Source organism: Tinamus guttatus, unplaced genomic scaffold (genome assembly GCF_059628265.1).
Source record: "Tinamus guttatus ecotype Peru unplaced genomic scaffold, ASM5962826v1 Tinamus_guttatus_pri_ptg000115l, whole genome shotgun sequence".
Lineage (NCBI taxonomy): Eukaryota > Metazoa > Chordata > Aves > Tinamiformes > Tinamidae > Tinamus > Tinamus guttatus.
The window spans coordinates 688,630-701,209 of NW_028288649.1; the positions used below are offsets into that span (position 1 = coordinate 688,630).

A 12,580-nucleotide genomic window follows, 5' to 3' on the forward strand; every position below is an offset into this window, starting at 1 on the left:
GTTTAATGTGAAAACAAAATGAGCACATACACCACAGAAGTAGTTTGTAAACTGGATGAATAATTAAGGCAATTTTTGCAGCATTTGCCCAATTCTGTTGAACAATAACTATGGAAGCTTTACCTAAGCATCTACAAAAACATTTTAAAATTCGTAATTTAGCACTGACAAGGCAAAGCACTTTTTTTAATTTTCAAAATGAATAGGTATCTGAAAATATATCTAATCACTTCAAGCTGTCACCACCTACCCCTGGAATCTGAGGGTGGAAAAGAGGAGGAAAGAACCTGCAGATGATGGAAACGGTTGGTTGTTTGTTCATTGTCAGTGCACAGTGACAGAAATAGCACTTCCAGTGCACTGAAATGATGTGTGAAGTTTGCCTATCTGAGGGGCAGCTCATCTTCAAAGCTGCACAACACAAGATGATGCCATAACTTCAGCAGAAGTCCAAAGGATATAAATTCAATGAGGTTTTAAGTCTTAATTTTCACAAAGGTCTCCAAAACTTCCTGCATAGTATCTCCATCATTACTTGGTATTCCATCTACCATGTACTCTAAAAGAGTTATTCTCATGTCACACAGTATTTACCATCATCTGCTCAAACCATAAAAACATGTAAGAATTTACTTTTATCATGTATTTCTATACTCATTCCCATAGGTGGAGACAAAGATAAAAAAGAGGTCCAGAAATGTTCAAATATGAGAGATCTTGTGATATCCACGTGGGATATCCATTCATCATTTAAAAACAAGTGAGGTGAGGAAAAAGTGCCTGCCTCTTCCCTGTGCCCTCAACGGCCAGGTATGAATACAGTCAAAAAAAGAAGAATACCATATGCCTATATAATGATTTTGAAGCTGTAGACACCAGCCAAATAACTTATTGGATTAGTTTTATGCCCTTAATTTAGAAAAACAAACAAACAAACAAAACAGACCTATAAGGCAAAATGCTCTAAAACACTGCAACTTTACTGATAATTTAATGATATTTTTAAAGAAAGGAAAGGAAAAAAACAGCAAAACATAAACTTTCTTCTGGCATTTCTGAAATGACTATATCAATTCCAAGCCCTTGCTACTCAACTGATTGAGAAAAGAAGAAAGTTAAACACAGTCAAAATTCATCTCCCTAGCTGATAGTAGCTTTCTATAATTACCCTTAAAGGCCATTTGATTTTATAATACATTCACCATAATATAAAATTTACATAATGTTTTTCAATGATTTATTAATATGCAAATATTAGGGTAAAGACTGATAATGCAACTGAAACATTCCTAAAACACAATGGTGTGCTATTTAAAATTACTTTAAATGGAACATTAATATTGCACAAATAGAGCACAGCCAGTGAACACAACACGTTGAGTTCTGTACCAGCTGCACTGAAAGTCTTGTACATGTGCTAAGTGTCGACAAAATAAAACTAAACGTATGATTTTCAAATCCAAGGAAACAAATATTAAAACCACTCTCCCTCTAGCCAAAGGGAAGGAAGCGGAAGGGACAGCTGGTGCGTCTACTGTTGAAAGCTGGAGGAGAGCAAGAATTCCAGGTCTCATCTCCAAATATCTGTTTGCAAAGCTCAAAAATACCTCAAAATACTTGAGATTTTTTAATAACTTTAAATATCACGTCAATGAAATACTGCACATCAGTGATCCTCTAGCCCTGCCAGATGATACGCTTATGAAAATCCTGATCATGGATTAATATATAAAAAAACACTGATCTTTCCAGACGGCAAATACTTTGGGCTCTACTGCACTAATTCAGGCAAAAAAAAAAAAAAAAATCTAATCTCTTAGCTATTACCGGTGCAATATGTTCTAACAGCACCTTCAGCTGGTTGCTGCAGGAGTTTTTCTAGTGCAGCCAGAAGTCCTTTCTAATGTATTGACTGTATTTCCTGCTTTGTGAAAAAGTAGGCAATAAGACTAGAAAGTGGACTATCCTAAAAAAAATAAGTCTTTTTAGAGCGTGAGATTAATGATTTCTCACAGTAATGGACATGTTGCACCACAGCTCCACACAGTAGCTCTGTCCCAGACCATCAGTAGTGCAATCTTGGAAATCCTACAGCTCTATCAACAAAAGAAGGGAAGAGAGATTGGAAACTTTTCATTTTTCCTTAGAAAGTGTGGCTAACGATTAAAATAAAACTTTCAAAAAGTAATATGGGGAGGGCGCATACGAAAAGAAAAAGAAAAAATAATCATAAGAAATCTTTCTAGAGCAAAAAGGCAAAAACAAAAGGCTAAAACAAAATTATTTGCAGTCTGCTGAACAGAGGTACTGAGGCCTTTTTTTCCTATAGACAACCATTCGCTATACAATCTCTCTTTCTTGGTACTGACTACGATAATTTTTTTCTTCTACCAGAATGGATTAATCTACTTTGATAACAGTCTCTGTCTTTAGCAAAACTCTTAGAAGTAACACGCCTTTGCTATGGCTGAGGTTTTTTTTTTTTTTTTTTTTTTGCCTATTTAAGGTAAATTTTCCTGCTTAAGGACACATTCTGAAATCTCTTTAAAGTTTGAACTGAGGTTCCCCATCTTCTCTAAAAATACCACAACAGTAGCAACCGAGTTTTTGACTGAAATACTATGCAGCAACTTGGGAAATGAGTCCACTAATGTGTTACTTCTGCTCCACCATGCAATAAAACTATGCTGAATTCTTCTGTTTGACTCCTTCTTTGGTACAGCTAAATAACCTGCTATCACCGATGTAGATGAGTAAATTGTATTCTATGCAGACATAAGGCTACAGACAGCTGAACACGTAAAGGACAAAATACATTTTCAAGGTTACAAGATGAACAAGCAGTATGTATGGCTAGAAAGGGATTAATCTTTTTAGCTTTCTCTTTTAATGAAGTCTGATTGTTAATTCTCAATGAGTATTTGAAGAAGCCTAAAGAACAAGTTATCACAGATCTTGCCTTACAATTTTATTAGGCAAATGATCAGTTATACTTTCAGTCAGCTGAAAGACTACATGCTTAAATATGAAACAACCCAGTCAAAGAGCAACCACTCTGCCAAAGAACTCATTATCCACCAAAAGAAGATTGCAAGAAGCTTTAAAAAAAGTTAGTGTCACACCAACAAGCTCTTTCACACTCACAGGCATGCAAGCAACTGATTATATTTTCTACTTCTTGTTAATAAAAAAATCCAACACATTTCCTCAGCTCCTTATCAGTCACTTCATACATGCTTATAGTTAATACTGTTATGCTGTGTTTTGTCAAATGACTGTCATCAAGAAGGTCTTTGATGCAAAGAGAGGACAAATAATGGATAGCGCTGAGGGATGTTCCTAGTCCTTTCTTAGGGGCTTGAGAGAGTAAATAAAATGACACTCTGTAATGATAATTAGGGAGAAAACAGATTCACCATCAAGTTGGGGGAGATCATGAGCAAGTCAATTAGCAAGTTCTGCCCATATTAAACACAAAGGTGCAAGAAAAGTAAATAAATAGCTTGGTATTGAAAGAGTCAAACCCTAGAACTGCTAGAGGCCAGAGCTCTGTAAAGACACAGCATTTGAAACTGCAATGATAACATAAAGTTTGTGTATATACTGTAGCAATGCACAAGACAAGGGAAAATATAGATACAGCTATTTTGTGCCACCATTTTTCCCTTCAAAGCAAAGGCTTGGAAAGGTCCAGAACGTGTCACAGCTCTCCAAGCTAAAAGGGCAGCAGTATATTAAAAGGTGTTTAGAGGCAGCAAATAACTTCTGTCAGAAAGCATTTGCACATCTAATAACTTCCAAGAGAGAGCTCCATTTTCTTTTCTGATAGCCCTAATACATGAAATAATGAATTATAGGAGCCTAAATTCCTCTGACAACCTGCCTTCAGAGCCAGAGAGCGAGAGCCTGCACAGGCGCGTGCCTGCGCACCCCCCTATTAATATCCTGCCTACTGCGACAGGCTGCTGGAGTCGGCAGCGTGTAATTATATTCCTCAAATGAGTTATCAGCGCACACAGCCACACAGGCAGCGCTGAGGGAGAGCGCGGCTCCGCTCTGCCCTCGGGCCCCTGAGCCGGCACCAAGGAATTACGGGACGCTCTGCTGGGCCTGCCAGCCTGTCCCCGGTAGCTACGATGCACCGGGGATGAGAAACTCAGGGGAGGTTATATTACCTGCAGAAGAATTAGGCTGATGCTCTTGCAAAACTACTGCAAAATACCAAGTGGGCAGTGCCAACACTTGTGCTGGGAGGGCTGGCAGCAGGAGCGCCTGGGCCTGCCCTCCGCAAGGCCTGCCCAGGGGTTCATGCCCCCTGCGCTCACGCTGAATCCTTCATCACGGAACAAACACGAAGCAAAACAGAACCCTGCAGACACCTCTTTTTATTCTATCCCACCAACAGTATTAAAACTCAAGCTGAACATGAACATCTTCAAGGTCTGTAAAAGGTCCACAGCCTCCAGCTTTCCTCTGTCACAGCTCCAGCTCCCCTCTCCTTGCTCAGGAAGGGCAAGCAGAGTTTAATTGCTCGAAGCTCATTTTCTCAAGCTTTTCATTAGCATTTCAACAGAAATGAAAGTGACAGATGATATTTCTACGTGTACAGTAACGTCAGTAACTCAACACTAAATAACTGTGTCACCTTCACAGTGCAGCTCCAATCCTTCAAGTTACTCACCAGCGCTGTCATTTTCCTTTGCAAAGACAGAGACTTACGAGAAAGCATTTACAAAATACATAAAGTGCAGCTCAGCAATGTTTTTCAATCAAATATTGCTAGCTAATGACACATAATTTAAAGAAAATGTACTATGATCTGGGAGTTTTATTACCCTGTTTTACTTGTTTTCTGTTCACTTCTTGAGGAAAAGCTCTTGCAAAATAAAAATCTTAAGGACATGAGATTTAATTTTGAATAAAAAATTAAAAAAAAAACATAGGCATTAAGCAGCACTTCAGACTCTCAAAGAGATTCACTCCTCTTGGGATACATATATTACATTGATAAAATAAAGGGGAGATGCTGCCTTAAAATGGTTGGCAGATACTTAGCTAAGAAAGACAAAGGAAGAAACAGCTGCTTTTTACAGATGGGAAACACAGTCGAGAGCGTTAAACCGCTCAATCTAACCCCTTCATTAAAAGAGTTCTTCTACCAGTTAAAAGGGGTAAGAAATTTAATTGTGCAAATTTAAGCACAGTTATATGACAAAAGTATTTTCCTGCTTTGGAGTTTTTTTATGAGAATATCCATGTTTATCTGTTTGGTCCACTAGGCAACAGGAAGAACCCTTGGGGCTCCCTAGGAAGCCCAGACAGTGTCTGTATTGCGTTTACAATGCACAGGGCATAGCAGGAGAAACAGCACCTGTTAACTAGAGAAAAGCTTCAGGTAATGTAGCTTAACTGTACTCGGTGTCTGCTTATCCTCCATTAGCACTAAATCAGACTGTTGTGCCCTCTTTCTCAGAAGCCCAGCAATTCAAATTTTAAATACATTTAAAGCTGAAGCTCTCTTGCAGATTCAGATTTTAGAAAGCATCTGCTGTGAGGCACAATAAATCACAAAAAAAAAACAAAGAAAAAAAAAGAAAGAAAAAAAGATGAATTACCAAGTTTATACTTAGGATAAACAGATAAACAAAGCTAAAAAGCCTCAAAGGCTAAAGCATTCTCAGGGAAGTCTGACTGCCCAGACATCAGAAAGCCCTAAGTGCCTACAGCATCCTTGAAGCTTCCCATGCAAGGCCTGCTGAGGGCAGTCAGCAGCACGTTCCCTCGTGCAGTTTGCTGTAAGATAATGAGTTATGGAAACGATGGCCATCCTCTCACGAAAAGGGGTTTTATTTCCATGGTGGCCACCTGTGTTTTCCAGAATACAGCACATTTGCTGGCCTTTGCAGTAGGGCTGTATCACAGGAACTATAAGTAATACATTGATAGGCTCTTAATCATTTCTGACATCTCTGCTATTGGAATTGTCCTCACAGACCCAAATTACTTCCAGATACTGAAGGCTCAGTCACCTTCTCTCCATATGCAAAACTTCCTCCTTCTACCCTGAAAATCTTTTACTCTTGCCACCACCAACTTTTCTGCAATCTCCAAAGCAGTTTTAAAATACAATGAATTTGCCAGTAAAACAACATGGGGATTACAAACTGGTTAATTTTGTGTATAATTCATTAAGCAACTATATGTCTATTTTAAGTGGATCAGCTGTAAATTTCCATAACAGAAGCATGCACAGAAGCACTGTGAAACCATAAGACCTTATTTGCAGCCTAATAGCAGAGGAAACTTTGGCTATTTTAAATAAATCTGTATTTAGAGATCAATCGCACAAAGTGAAGTAAGGAGGCCCAGAAAGGATTCCAAGATGATGTCTCTTGCAAGTTCAATCCACTCAGCGTCAACCTGCCACTGAGCAATAAGCAATCCTTAAAATGTTCAGAACTTGTTCCAGATAGCAACAAATCTGGCTTGGCTGTGTATCTCAACTGCTGGAAGAGCTTTCTGCATTTGAAGCTTTTAAGACCTGGATTCTGCTATGAGGTTTTGTTTACTGTTTCCATGTCCAAGTCTAATAGGATTAGAAGTACTTTGGGAAATTCCTATTACATTTTCCACAACTTCATACATATCTTCTTGGGAGATCAAGTGCTGTGGAGCATAAAGCAAAGATAAGATGAAAACAAAACAAAACAAAAAAAAACTTGTCCAGTGCCCAGAAAAGATTCCAAGCTTTCAAAATGGAAGATATTTTGAATATTGTATTCTCACTACAGCTTTTCCAATGGCAATTATCCAATCTATTTTAACTACATCATCTGGTCATCTTGTTTGTGGTCACACCTGCTCACACTTTTATCTTATTATTTCCCCCATTACAGCCTTAAAAAAAAAAAAAAAAAAAAAGCAAGCTTGGTTCCCATACCCATGATGAGATAAATTGCAACTGTTAACTCTTCTTTTCTATCAGGTTCACCAAAAGCTTTCAGAGATCACGCACACACACAAAAAAGACTTTTTAAATTATTACTCAGCTCTATATTCTATTAGTTCACCACATTCAGCACTCGCATTGTTAGTACAGTGATTCCTAGTGCATTGCTCCTGATTTGAATTTGACTTTTTGACTTTATCTTCAGTTCTTGATTCTTGCCCTTCCTTTCATTACCAGATGAAAGAACACTTTTACACCTGCCTAATCAAGTTACCTGTTGGTTGTCTTTTGGATAAATCACACTAATCAGTTCCTCTAAATCCCTCACTTGCACATATATATTTTTTCCCTTAGCTGTCTTTTGTTTTTCCCCCCTTTATGCTTAATATTACTATTATTAAGATTGAAAATTGAATAAGTTTCTGAATTCTGAAGGAACTGAAGAGCCCTAAATCCAAAATACAGTAAGATTAAGCACTTTTACTCAAACAGAACAAGTGATGCACACTGCTCCAAGGAGATGCACACTGCTCCAAAGAGATCAAAAACATATAATAAAAGTCAGCATATGACTGTAAGCAATGGGAAAAAAATATAAGACGGTACTAGACAGACTGGGATGTCTAGCTGACTGACCCAGAAGTCAACTTGAAGTAAAACAGTACTAAAAAATAATGTAAAAAAGTACATCTAAAAAGTAACATTCCAAGATCTGTCTCATCATCACTCGCCATGGATGTAAAACTGTAACCTTCTCGTTGGAAAAGGTTCAACTCATCTGTCTGCAGTTGCTTTGCTCATGTATTCAAAGACTGTGGTTTACCGTGAACATGAAGATATTAAGATATTTTGGGAACAGGTAGCAGTAGGATGAAAAGCCAAGAGTGTCTCCCTAGCGAAAGGGAGTTTCACTCACTCTCTGTTGAGGGACTGGGCCAGCAAACCACGGGAAGAGAGGACTACTCAATGAAATGAGATTCTGCCATCACACAACGTGAGCAAATACAACTTAGATTACTCAACAAATTATTAGCTTTTCATTAGGCGAGACAGGCAGATTAATTGCCCCCACAGTCATGAATGGCTACTTTCTTAGTAGTGTTTCCAAAAGAACTCTTAAAACTCAAGATCAATATTGATTACTTTTGGAGATTTTTCCTTCACTGCTACTGAATCTGTTTTCAAAGCTGGCTGAGCATTGCTTATCTTGCACCTTCACTCAAAATTTCTTCAATTATTGCTTCAGAATTATCTGATGGGGTGCTGGTTTAGGCAAGAGGATAAAAGATGGATACATAAGAATGAATGCAATAGAAACAACTAAGACAAAGGATGTTCAGTTGTTTTATCACATTCTAAGGATGAGAAAGTAGTTCAAGATAAAACTGAAAACTGCATTCCAGTCAACCACTTTTTGGTAAGAAAGTTTTTTCACCTTCCTAACAAACATTTTCTGACTCCTAAAATGCTTTAGAATCTCCTGAAAACGAATCTGCCAGAAGAAACGTGAGAATACTGAAAAATCCCTCATGCATTTTTCTTTACTATTTCTGGGGCTTTATGCTATTTAATTTTAAGACAAGGAAGAAGAGGAGGGCAGAAAGGCAATCAGGTTTCAAGAAAAGGGGGAAAAAATAAAATATAGCATTTAGCTATAAAAATATTGGATTTTTGGTATAGCAAAAGGAAAATCAAACCAAGTTCTCTGAAGTTCAGAATGCCAATCCTGCATCATCCAATATGCTTTCAGGGAAAGACTAAAAAAATAAACTACAGTGCACACTGAGGATTGTGCAATGCAGAGGAAAAATTGTACAAAGATGAAAAGTGCTTCCTGACCCTTGCAGCAATCAGCATACTCCTTGAAGCATGAGATGTGATTATTTTTATCTCAGCAGGCACAACCATGAATATCACTGTACACCTTCTAAATACCCAACACGTTCTATTTGATAAAGGGACAATCAAGTGAGAATTTGCAGACCATTTCAATTCTGCAACTTAGGCAATAATTGCAATGAGAAATCTACAGCAAAAATATGTACAAACAGCATCAAGGGCATTTTGGTGTATTGTCATTTAGATCTCTGTCAAGGAAAAGAAAAACTTATAAACTGATCAAGTCTAACAAAAGCCCATGTCAGAATGATATTCTCCACATAAAAGGGAGCAAGAAAATCTAGTGAAGAAGTTGTCTGACTAATATAAGCCTTAGGGCTGTGCATCTGACATGTGGCATATACCTCTACAGACTGTCATAAAGCTTGAGCACGGATTTTTGCTAAAGCCCTTAAACAACTCCCATCAAAACAATGAAAAATTTGCAGTTCAACATCCGTCCTTTACTCCAAACCCACTCAAAAATTACTCCAAGTCAGACATGCCTTAGCTGTACAGTAGCTTCAGGCATGCAATGATATTGGCTGTAATTGCAGTGGCTGTGTTGAGAAGAACTGTCTGGGTACACATTGCTGCAATCTGCTGTTCACCCATCAGCTACACACCTCCCTGCAAGCTCCAACACTCGGCTGTAGTCGAGGCCCCAGGTGAACCTGCATGGAAATGAGGCAGCAGGTCTGGGAAACTGCACCAGTCCTGCATAAATCCAGTAACAGAGACAAGTACCATTTTTTCATGGGAATGAGCTTCATGGGGTTGAAGGGCTGGAAGAGTCATGTCCTGAACAAGGTAGAGAAAGCTAGGTGTTGTAGGCACAGACCAGAGAGGAACAGGGCTACTAATGCTCAAACTCTTGCCGAAGACAAATGAGGTTTTAAGGACCACAGATGTCTTGTTAATTTTTAACTCCAATTCTGGAAGGTCTTTTGGATCTTCTTTTCAATTTATGTATCCACAATGTTTTCATTCTCCCTGAAAACTGGGAGTTTGTTAAGTGAGTGTTCCTTCTTCCTGGAGCCTGCATGTGATGTCCTGAAGCTTCAAGAAGGAACAGGGAAGAAATTGAGGTTATCTTCCTTCCATGCCTACTAAGGAGGAAACAGGAACGGCCTGACATAATTTACCTGCTGTTCCTGTATATGGCCAGTGTACCAGTGTTACACCAGTGCCTTACCCTGTGGGAGGAAGAAGACTGTGACTACTGGGGTAAAATGTCCCTGTACAATGTCAGCTCCAAGGCTGAGAACAGAGAATGAGTAAATTATCTTGATTTGCCAAAACACATACAAAATTTCTGGAGAAATCAGAATTATTATAGTGCTTAGCAAGATAAGGGTCCTGGCAAGCACTCGGTAAGGTCATTCTCTTGAATGCCTTTTTAACCGAAACAGTAACATCAGATTAAAAGATTTAAGCAAAATAGCCCACTCTTCCTTGATACATGAATTCCACTGAAGAGATGACTTCACTGTGTTTCAATTCAACTCCTGTGTTACTCAAATATTTAAATTTAAATTTCCAGCTCCTCTATTTCAAGGGTCCACCTGAGTACAGTATCTGGCATATGCTGAGCTTGCAGGTTACTCCTGAGCTTACTTTATTTACACAGGATTTAAATATCTGTTTAAAGACACTGCTGAAGAAGAGATTAATTTCCTAGTCATTAATATTTTGGGAAGTCAGGTACTTGGATTTGGAGAAATACCAAAGCTAGTAGAACTTGTGCGAGTTCTTACTAGGATGAACGCATTGCTTGAAAGGACCAAAAGGAAATGGAAAAATGTCTTCTTGTTGCCTGAAGGTATTTAATACAGTGGAGCAGGGGGAATATAGTCAGCATTAAAGTGTTCTTCATAAATAATGGACAGTCTAGCAGCTTTTATCTACTCTGCACTTTAAGAAAGTTTCTACTGCTGAATATTTCATAAGCGAGATGTAATTTATTGTGCTTTTAAATTATACACTTCAGAAACCATTTTTTTTAAAAAAAGTTCTATGTTCCAATACAATAATGACTAGCTTTGAATTTCTAAAGAAACACTGGCAGCCTAAAATGCATATTCTGAAACACAACAATCTATTAGGGACATTTTGCCCTAGACTGTAGCAAGTGATTTTAGGATATCCAATCTTATTCAGCACTACAGTATTTACTTTCATGGGAGAATAAACCTCCATACACATTTTCCTAGGATGTCAGTTCTAGTTTGCATTTCTCAACAAAATATACACAATGTGTTACCTGGATGTTAATCACAGATCATTTAAGGTACACACCTGTAGTATTCATTTTTGATGAAATTTCTTTTTTTATGCACATTATTTTAAACACGCGTTTTATCCTGGCATTTATAAATGACATTAGATTTCCACAGAAATTCCACAGAGCAATTAGTGCAACTTTAGGGAGGTCAGTGGTGCCACCTTTGATTTTTTGGTGCATATCTCAATATTGGATCTTGTGTACACAACTTCACATGCCTATGAAAGATCCCTTTGGGACACCTGCTGGGAACGAGCAGCATCCACCAGTCTGTGATTTGCAGCCTGACCAAAACCAAAGCAAACAGAACACTGAAAGGCAATTTACAGAATCACAGAATCATTATGGTTGGAAAAGACTTTCAAGATCATCAAGGCCAACCCTAAACCCATCCCCACCCTGCCTGCTAGACTATATCCTTAAATGCCTCATCTACACATTTCTCGAATGCTGCCAGGGATGGTGACTCCACCACTTCCCTGGGCAGCCCGTTCCAATGCTTCACCCTCTTTCCATGTAGAATTTTTTCCTAATCTCTAACACGATCTATTCCCCTCAACTTAAGCTCTTCCTGGGGAAATTAAAAGTTTCCTTTCTACACCCATGCTTTTGACCTGTAGAGCTACTTAAAAAGACAGAATTAGTTTTATTTTAAAAAATAAGATGACAAAAATGTATTTCCCTTTGTATTTCCTTTAAATAACTGAGCTGACAAAAAAGGCTTTGATTCTTTTCACACTCCCCACTTAAAAAGACCAGATAATGAAAGAGTTAAGCCTGAAAGATGAATACCTTTAGTAGGTAGATGCAATCTTAAGAAATAGTACTGTATGTGGCATGCCATGTATAAATTAACAGCCTTCTCTATACGGACAGACATTCCTATAGCAAAAAGAGGTAATTAGACACCAACTGCAGCAGTTAAGATCGTTTTGAGGAAGAAACATGTCTGGCACAGTGTGAACTTTACATACATTACCTTACAATGTCCCCGCTTTAGATGAGATCTAAAAGAATTCCTACATTATTTATCTATAGACCTACTGAATACACTCCCTAATAACTCTGGCCTACTTAGGAAGTTATTCAAAAATAAATACTATACTATTCTTCCAGGTCTGCCAAACACTGAGTGCCAATTTGGAAATTACAAGTGAGGCACAAGCTTTATACTGGCTCAATGCACAGGGACAGATTTTTCTTTTAGTCAATAATTCTCCCAACACACTGGATTTAAAAGCTTTAGATGCAGTAAAAACCTTATCAGACTTTTAAAATAGAGGTTTTGATGTTCGTTGTGGAGTTAGTAAGAGCAAGAGCTAAAGTGACACCTATCAACGTTCATAACGCCTTTTGCAATTGCTCTTTTCTTATTACATTTTATTGTATGTTGCTGTTGCGGATGTTGAATTAAATGTAAAAGAAAAGCTCTTATTAGCAAGGAAATTCAAAGGAAACAAAATCTCTCA

The 12,580-nt window shown here is 38.0% G+C and overlaps 1 protein-coding gene across 3 annotated transcripts in view; it reads right to left on the minus strand.

Moving 5' to 3' along the window:
- Positions 1-12,580, minus strand: part of ELMO1 (engulfment and cell motility 1) — a 242,464-nt gene that overhangs the window by 127,245 nt on the left and 102,639 nt on the right. The gene's annotated exons all lie outside the window — the stretch shown is intronic.